Source organism: Mesoplodon mirus, assembly GCF_964341445.2.
Source record: "Mesoplodon mirus genome assembly, chromosome: 8".
NCBI lineage: Eukaryota > Metazoa > Chordata > Mammalia > Artiodactyla > Ziphiidae > Mesoplodon > Mesoplodon mirus.
The window spans coordinates 116,626,118-116,635,598 of NC_138984.1; positions in this window are offsets into that span (position 1 = coordinate 116,626,118).

A 9,481-nucleotide genomic window follows, 5' to 3' on the forward strand; every position below is an offset into this window, starting at 1 on the left:
AGGTGTGGAAGATGTGGTTCTTTTACACATATACAGATGACTGTTCTTCCTGGGATTCTTTTCCCATGTACGTTATGACAGAATGTTGAGTAGTCCTCTCTTGGTATTCTGTAGGTCTTTGGTGATTATATATGTCACCTGTGTTTGTATATGTCTGTTAACCCCGATATCGTAATGAAACCAATCCTCACACCTTTCCATTGGTGAACCATAAGTTTGTTTCATGAATCTGTGATTGCCCTTCTCCGTGGAAATATCTGCCCTGGTATCCACTTTTAGGTAACACCTATAGGTGATATGATAGGATATGTGTCTTTCACTTTCTGACTTACTACAAGTCACGTGATTACTTCTAGACTCATCTACGGTGCTGCAAATGGCATTGTGTCCTTTTTTCCCTTGGCTTCTCTTCTGCCTTAGCGGGGTCCATTTTCAACAATGTGATTCCCTGAGGGTTGTGGATTAGCTGACCTGGGCAGCCTTACCCTGCCGGCCCGCCCTCCCCAGGTGTGCCTCGTTGAGGTCAATATAAACAGAGCTCCAGGCAGCAATAGCCCCTGAAGCTGTGCCTGACTCCATATTCTCTGCCCCGTCAGCAGTCTCCGGGCTGTGCTGGTGGGAGGGAGTGAGGGGCCACAGCTTTGTGGGTGGCCCGGTGTGAGTGGGGTTCTGCTGGCCTTTCTGCAGGAGTTGCCATGCTGCCGCCTGTAAAGAAGAGGATGTGTCACCCATACATTCCGCTGGAATTTCTCTCCGGACAGAGGTGAGGAAGGAAAAAAGCAGTGGGGGCCGGGACAGGAGGGGTATCTCAGGCAGGGCAATGGAAAGCTTCTGGAAGAGCGCCCGGGGCCAGGACCAACCTGGCTGGCCTGCAGGCACCAAGTTGTCCTGCGTGCTGTCGCTGGTGTGGCTCCACGGTCCTTCCTCTAGGCTTTCAAGCCCTTGTACATATTCAGGTGTTTTACCTGGAAAGGGTGGGAACAGTTCAGCAGCAGCTGGCCTGGGGCTCAGCTCACGTTTACTCACAGATGCCTCGGCACGGTCCCCCAGCTTTGCAATGAGGACGCTCCTTGCGTGGGGGGTGGGTTGCTGGCTGTATGGGAGATGCTTCCCCACCTCTGACCAATTTCAGAATTGTTTACCACTGGAGCAAGTGCCCTGATAGGGTTTTCCCCTGTATAACTCGTGGATTCAGGATTTTTTTTTCTTTTATGGTTCAAGTTAGATTTTATTCCTCTTTTATGTATTTATAGATATAAGCATGGAAATCATTCATTCCTATAAATACATCTGTGTGACGGGAAGAACTTTTTTCTGTTTTATTTTTAAATTTTATTTTTTAAAATTTTGAAATTTAATTTTATTTATGTTTTTATACAGCAGGTTATTATTAGTTATGTATTTTATGCATATACATGTATACAGGTCAATCCCAATCTCCCAACTCATCCCACCACCACCACCCCATGGCTTCCCACACTTGGTGTCCATACGTTTGTTCTCTACGTCTGTGTCTCTATTTCTTCCCTGCAAACCAGTTCATCTGTACCATTTTTAGGCTCCACATATATGCATTAATATACAATATTTGTTTTCCTCTTTCTGACTTACTTCATTCTGTATGACAGTCTCTCGATCCATCGATGTCTCTACAAATGACCCAGTTTCATTCCTTTTTATGGCCGAGTAATATTCCATTTTATATATGTACCACATCTTTATCCACTCATCTGTCTGTGGGCATTTAGGTTGCTTCCATTACCTGGCTATTGTAAATAGTGCTGCAACGAACATTGTGCTGAATGTGCCTTTTTGAAATACGGTTTTCTCTGGGTATATGCCCAGAAGTGGGATTGCTGGATCAGATGGTAATTCTATTTCTAATTTTTTTAAGGAAACTCCATACTGTTCTCCATAGTGACTGTATCAATTTACATTCCCACCAATAGTGGAAGAGGGCTCCTTTTGTCCACACCCTCCCCAGAATTGGTTGTTTGTAGATTTTCTGATGATGCCGATTCTAAAAGGTGTGAGGTGATACCTCATTGTAGTTTTGATTTGCATTTCTCTAATAATTAGTGCTGTTGAGCAGCTTTTCTGTGCGTCTTGGCCATCTCTGTGTCTCCTTTGAAGAAACGTCTCTTTAGATCTTCTGCCCATTTTTTTTGGGTTGTTTGTTTTTTTAATATTAAGCTGCATGAGCTGTTTATATATATTGGAGATTAAACCTCTGTCCATTGATTCGTCTGCAATGATTTTCGCCCATTCTGAGGGATGCCTTTTTCCATTCCCGTGTTTTTTAACAAAAAAGGAAAGAAAGGAAAAGAAGCAGAACACTAATGTGCGTAAAATATGCCTTTTGAAACGGTCGTTTTGAAATATGGACGTCCTTTGAATTTTTTGGTCGATATGTGACCCCAGGATTTGTTTTCAGGGCAGGTGTCATTTACAGGCATGCAATGATTTTGAATATCAACTGACCATTAGCGTTGGGATTAAAGCTGCTGTTGTGTGAAACGGCCACAAGGTGGCAGCAGTTCACCCTTACCAAATCTGGTTACTAGGGCAAGAGAGCCTCAGTGGAAGTGGTGTTCTAGATTGGAGTTTAGAATGGAATGTGCCAGGAGAAAGCCGCTCACGTTTGTCTCACTACTTCTTGTTCGTGTTTTTAATTTAATTTTTTATTTTTTCTTACAGCAAGTTTGATTACAATGTTTGGCTTGTTGTAGGTGTGGAAGATGTGGTTCTTTTACACATATACAGATGACTGTTCTTCCTGGGATTCTTTTCCCATGTACGTTATGACAGAATGTTGAGTAGTCCTCTCTTGGTATTCTGTAGGTCTTTGGTGATTATATATGTCACCTGTGTTTGTATATGTCTGTTAACCCCGATATCGTAATGAAACCAATCCTCACACCTTTCCATTGGTGAACCATAAGTTTGTTTCATGAATCTGTGATTGCCCTTCTCCGTGGAAATATCTGCCCTGGTATCCATTTTTAGGTAACACCTATAAGTGATATGATAGGATATGTGTCTTGCACTTTCTGACTTACTACAAGTCACGTGATTACTTCTAGACTCATCTACGGTGCTGCAAATGGCATTGTGTCCTTTTTTCCCTTGGCTTCTCTTCTGCCTTAGCGGGGTCCATTTTCAACAATGTGATTCCCTGAGGGTTGTGGATTAGCTGACCTGGGCAGCCTTACCCTGCCGGCCCGCCCTCCCCAGGTGTGCCTCGTTGAGGTCAATATAAACAGAGCTCCAGGCAGCAATAGCCCTTGAAGCTGTGCCTGACTCCATATTCTCTGCCCCGTCAGCAGTCTCGGGGCTGTGCTGGTGGGAGGGAGTGAGGGGCCACAGCTTTGTGGGTGGCCCGGTGTGAGTGGGGTTCTGCTGGCCTTTCTGCAGGAGTTGCCAGGCTGCCGCCTGTAAAGAAGAGGATGTGTCACCCATACATTCCGCTGGAATTTGTCTCCGGACAGAGGTGAGGAAGGAAAAAAGCAGTGGGGGCCGGGACAGGAGGGGTATCTCAGGCAGGGCAATGGAAAGCTTCTGGAAGAGTGCCCGGGGCCAGGACCAACCTGGCTGGCCTGCAGGCACCAAGATGGCCTGCGTGCTGTCGCTGGTGTGGCTCCACGGTCCTTCCTCTAGGCTTTCAAGCCCTTGTACATATTCAGGTGTTTTACCTGGAAAGGGTGGGAACAGTTCAGCAGCAGCTGGCCTGGGGCTCAGCACACATTTACTCACAGATGCCTCGGCACGGTCCCCCAGCTTTGCAATGAGGACGCTCCTTGCGTGGGGGGTGGGTTGCTGGCTGTATGGGAGATGATTCCCCACCTCTGACCAATTTCAGAATTGTTTACCACTGGAGCAAGTGCCCTGATAGGGTTTTCCCCTGTATAACTCGTGGATTCAGGATTTTTTTTTTCTTTTATGGTTCAAGTTAGATTTTATTCCTCTTTTATGTATTTATAGATATAAGCATGGAAATCATTCATTCCTATAAATACATCTGTGTGACGGGAAGAAATTTTTTCTGTTTTATTTTTAAATTTTATTTTTTGAAATTTAATTTTATTTATGTTTTTATACAGCAGGTTATTATTAGTTATGTATTTTATGCATATACATGTATACAGGTCAATCCCAATCTCCCAACTCATCCCACCACCACCACCCCATGGCTTCCCACACTTGGTGTCCATACGTTTGTTCTCTACGTCTGTGTCTCTATTTCTTCCCTGCAAACCAGTTCATCTGTACCATTTTTAGGCTCCACATATATGCATTAATATACAATATTTGTTGTCCTCTTTCTGACTTACTTCATTCTGTATGACAGTCTCTCGATCCATCGATGTCTCTACAAATGACCCAGTTTCATTCCTTTTTATGGCCGAGTAATATTCCATTTTATATATGTACCACATCTTTATCCACTCATCTGTCTGTGGGCATTTAGGTTGCTTCCATTACCTGGCTATTGTAAATAGTGCTGCAACGAACATTGTGCTGAATGTGCCTTTTTGAAATACGGTTTTCTCTGGGTATATGCCCAGAAGTGGGATTGCTGGATCAGATGGTAATTCTATTTCTAATTTTTTTAAGGAAACTCCATACTGTTCTCCATAGTGACTGTATCAATTTACATTCCCACCAATAGTGGAAGAGGGCTCCTTTTGTCCACACCCTCCCCAGAATTGGTTGTTTGTAGATTTTCTGATGATGCCGATTCTAAAAGGTGTGAGGTGATACCTCATTGTAGTTTTGATTTGCATTTCTCTAATAATTAGTGCTGTTGAGCAGCTTTTCTGTGTGTCTTGGCCATCTCTGTGTCTCCTTTGAAGAAACGTCTCTTTAGATCTTCTGCCCATTTTTTTGGGTTGTTTGTTTTTTTTAATATTAAGCTGCATGAGCTGTTTATATATATTGGAGATTAAACCTCTGTCCATTGATTCGTCTGCAATGATTTTCGCCCATTCTGAGGGATGCCTTTTTCCATTCCCGTGTTTTTTAACAAAAAAGGAAAGAAAGGAAAAGAAGCAGAACACTAATGTGCGTAAAATATGCCTTTTGAAACGGTCGTTTTGAAATATGGACGTCCTTTGAATTTTTTGGTCGATATGTGACCCCAGGATTTGTTTTCAGGGCAGGTGTCATTTACAGGCATGCAATGATTTTGAATATCAACTGACCATTAGCGTTGGGATTAAAGCTGCTGTTGTGTGAAACGGCCACAAGGTGGCAGCAGTTCACCCTTACCAAATCTGGTTACTAGGGCAAGAGAGCCTCAGTGGAAGTGGTGTTCTAGATTGGAGTTTAGAATGGAATGTACCAGGAGAAAGCCGCTCACGTTTGTCTCACTACTTCTTGTTCGTGTTTTTAATTTAATTTTTTATTTTTTATTACAGCAAGTTTGATTACAATGTTTGGCTTGTTGTAGGTGTGGAAGATGTGGTTCTTTTACACATATACAGATGACTGTTCTTCCTGGGATCCTTTTCCCATGTACGTTATGACAGAATGTTGAGTAGTCCTCTCTTGGTATTCTGTAGGTCTTTGGTGATTATGTATGTCACCTGTGTTTGTATATGTCTGTTAACCCCGATATCGTAATGAAACCAATCCTCACACCTTTCCATTGGTGAACCATAAGTTTGTTTCATGAATCTGTGATTGCCCTTCTCCGTGGAAATATCTGCCCTGGTATCCATTTTTAGGTAACACCTATAAGTGATATGATAGGATATGTGTCTTTCACTTTCTGACTTACTACAAGTCACGTGATTACTTCTAGACTCATCTACGGTGCTGCAAATGGCATTGTGTCCTTTTTTCCCTTGGCTTCTCTTCTGCCTTAGCGGGGTCCATTTTCAACAATGTGATTCCCTGAGGGTTGTGGATTAGCTGACCTGGGCAGCCTTACCCTGCCGGCCCGCCCTCCCCAGGTGTGCCTCGTTGAGGTCAATATAAACAGAGCTCCAGGCAGCAATAGCCCCTGAAGCTGTGCCTGACTCCATATTCTCTGCCCCGTCAGCAGTCTCGGGGCTGTGCTGGTGGGAGGGAGTGAGGGGCCACAGCTTTGTGGGTGGCCCGGTGTGAGTGGGGTTCTGCTGGCCTTTCTGCAGGAGTTGCCAGGCTGCCGCCTGTAAAGAAGAGGATGTGTAACCCATAACTTCCGCTGGAATTTGTCTCCGGACAGAGGTGAGGAAGGAAAAAAGCAGTGGGGGCCGGGACAGGAGGGGTATCTCAGGCAGGGCAATGGAAAGCTTCTGGAAGAGCGCCAGGGTCCAGGACCAGTGGGCTGGCTGGCCTGCAGGCACCAAGTTGGCCTGCGTGCTGTCGCTGGTGTGGCTCCACGGTCCTTCCTCTAGGCTTTCAAGCCCTTGTACATATTCAGGTGTTTTACCTGGAAAGGGTGGGAACAGTTCAGCAGCAGCTGGCCTGGGGCTCAGCTCACGTTTACTCACAGATGCCTCGGCACGGTCCCCCAGCTTTGCAATGAGGACGCTCCTTGCGTGGGGGGTGGGTGGCTGGCTGTATGGGAGATGGTTCCCCACCTCTGACCAATTTCAGAATTGTTTACCGCTGGAGCAAGTGTCGTGATAGGGTTTTCCTCTGTATAACTCGTGGGTTCAATTTTTTTTTTCTTTTATGGTTCAAGTTAGATTTTATTCCTCTTTTATGTATTTATAAATATAAGCATGGAAATAATTCATTCCTATAAATACATCTGTGTGACGGGAAGAACTTTTTTCTGTTTTATTTTTAAATTTTATTTTTTAAAATTTTGAAATTTAATTTCATTTATGTTTTTATACAGCAGGTTATTATTAGTTATGTATTTTATGCATATACATGTATACAGGTCAATCCCAATCTCCCAACTCATCCCACCACCACCACCCCATGGCTTCCCACCCTTGGTGTCCATACGTTTGTTCTCTACGTCTGTGTCTCTATTTCTTCCCTGCAAACCAGTTCATCTGTACCATTTTTAGGCTCCACATATATGCATTAATATACAATATTTGTTTTCCTCTTTCTGACTTACTTCATTCTGTATGAGAGTCTCTCAATCCATCGATGTCTCTACAAATGACCCAGTTTCATTCCTTTTTATGGCCGAGTAATATTCCATTTTATATATGTACCACATCTTTATCCACTCATCTGTCTGTGGGCATTTAGGTTGCTTCCATTACCTGGCTATTGTAAATAGTGCTGCAACGAACATTGTGCTGAATGTGCCTTTTTGAAATACGGTTTTCTCTGGGTATATGCCCAGAAGTGGGATTGCTGGATCAGATGGTAATTCTATTTCTAATTTTTTTAAGGAAACTCCATACTGTTCTCCATAGTGACTGTATCAATTTACATTCCCACCAATAGTGGAAGAGGGCTCCTTTTGTCCACACCCTCCCCAGAATTGGTTGTTTGTAGATTTTCTGATGATGCCGATTCTAAAAGGTGTGAGGTGATACCTCATTGTAGTTTTGATTTGCATTTCTCTAATAATTAGTGCTGTTGAGCAGCTTTTCTGTGCGTCTTGGCCATCTCTGTGTCTCCTTTGAAGAAACGTCTCTTTAGATCTTCTGCCCATTTTTTTTGGGTTGTTTGTTTTTTTAATATTAAGCTGCATGAGCTGTTTATATATATTGGAGATTAAACCTCTGTCCATTGATTCGTCTGCAATGATTTTCGCCCATTCTGAGGGATGCCTTTTTCCATTCCCGTGTTTTTTAACAAAAAAGGAAAGAAAGGAAAAGAAGCAGAACACTAATGTGCGTAAAATATGCCTTTTGAAACGGTCGTTTTGAAATATGGACGTCCTTTGAATTTTTTGGTCGATATGTGACCCCAGGATTTGTTTTCAGGGCAGGTGTCATTTACAGGCATGCAATGATTTTGAATATCAACTGACCATTAGCGTTGGGATTAAAGCTGCTGTTGTGTGAAACGGCCACAAGGTGGCAGCAGTTCACCCTTACCAAATCTGGTTACTAGGGCAAGAGAGCCTCAGTGGAAGTGGTGTTCTAGATTGGAGTTTAGAATGGAATGTGCCAGGAGAAAGCCGCTCACGTTTGTCTCACTACTTCTTGTTCGTGTTTTTAATTTAATTTTTTATTTTTTCTTACAGCAAGTTTGATTACAATGTTTGGCTTGTTGTAGGTGTGGAAGATGTGGTTCTTTTACACATATACAGATGACTGTCCTTCCTGGGATTCTTTTCCCATGTACGTTATGACAGAATGTTGAGTAGTCCTCTCTTGGTATTCTGTAGGTCTTTGGTGATTATATATGTCACCTGTGTTTGTATATGTCTGTTAACCCCGATATCGTAATGAAACCAATCCTCACACCTTTCCATTGGTGAACCATAAGTTTGTTTCATGAATCTGTGATTGCCCTTCTCCGTGGAAATATCTGCCCTGGTATCCATTTTTAGGTAACACCTATAAGTGATATGATAGGATATGTGTCTTGCACTTTCTGACTTACTACAAGTCACGTGATTACTTCTAGACTCATCTACGGTGCTGCAAATGGCATTGTGTCCTTTTTTCCCTTGGCTTCTCTTCTGCCTTAGCGGGGTCCATTTTCAACAATGTGATTCCCTGAGGGTTGTGGATTAGCTGACCTGGGCAGCCTTACCCTGCCGGCCCGCCCTCCCCAGGTGTGCCTCGTTGAGGTCAATATAAACAGAGCTCCAGGCAGCAATAGCCCTTGAAGCTGTGCCTGACTCCATATTCTCTGCCCCGTCAGCAGTCTCGGGGCTGTGCTGGTGGGAGGGAGTGAGGGGCCACAGCTTTGTGGGTGGCCCGGTGTGAGTGGGGTTCTGCTGGCCTTTCTGCAGGAGTTGCCAGGCTGCCGCCTGTAAAGAAGAGGATGTGTCACCCATACATTCCGCTGGAATTTGTCTCCGGACAGAGGTGAGGAAGGAAAAAAGCAGTGGGGGCCGGGACAGGAGGGGTATCTCAGGCAGGGCAATGGAAAGCTTCTGGAAGAGTGCCCGGGGCCAGGACCAACCTGGCTGGCCTGCAGGCACCAAGATGGCCTGCGTGCTGTCGCTGGTGTGGCTCCACGGTCCTTCCTCTAGGCTTTCAAGCCCTTGTACATATTCAGGTGTTTTACCTGGAAAGGGTGGGAACAGTTCAGCAGCAGCTGGCCTGGGGCTCAGCACACATTTACTCACAGATGCCTCGGCACGGTCCCCCAGCTTTGCAATGAGGACGCTCCTTGCGTGGGGGGTGGGTTGCTGGCTGTATGGGAGATGATTCCCCACCTCTGACCAATTTCAGAATTGTTTACCACTGGAGCAAGTGCCCTGATAGGGTTTTCCCCTGTATAACTCGTGGATTCAGGATTTTTTTTTTCTTTTATGGTTCAAGTTAGATTTTATTCCTCTTTTATGTATTTATAGATATAAGCATGGAAATCATTCATTCCTATAAATACATCTGTGTGACGGGAA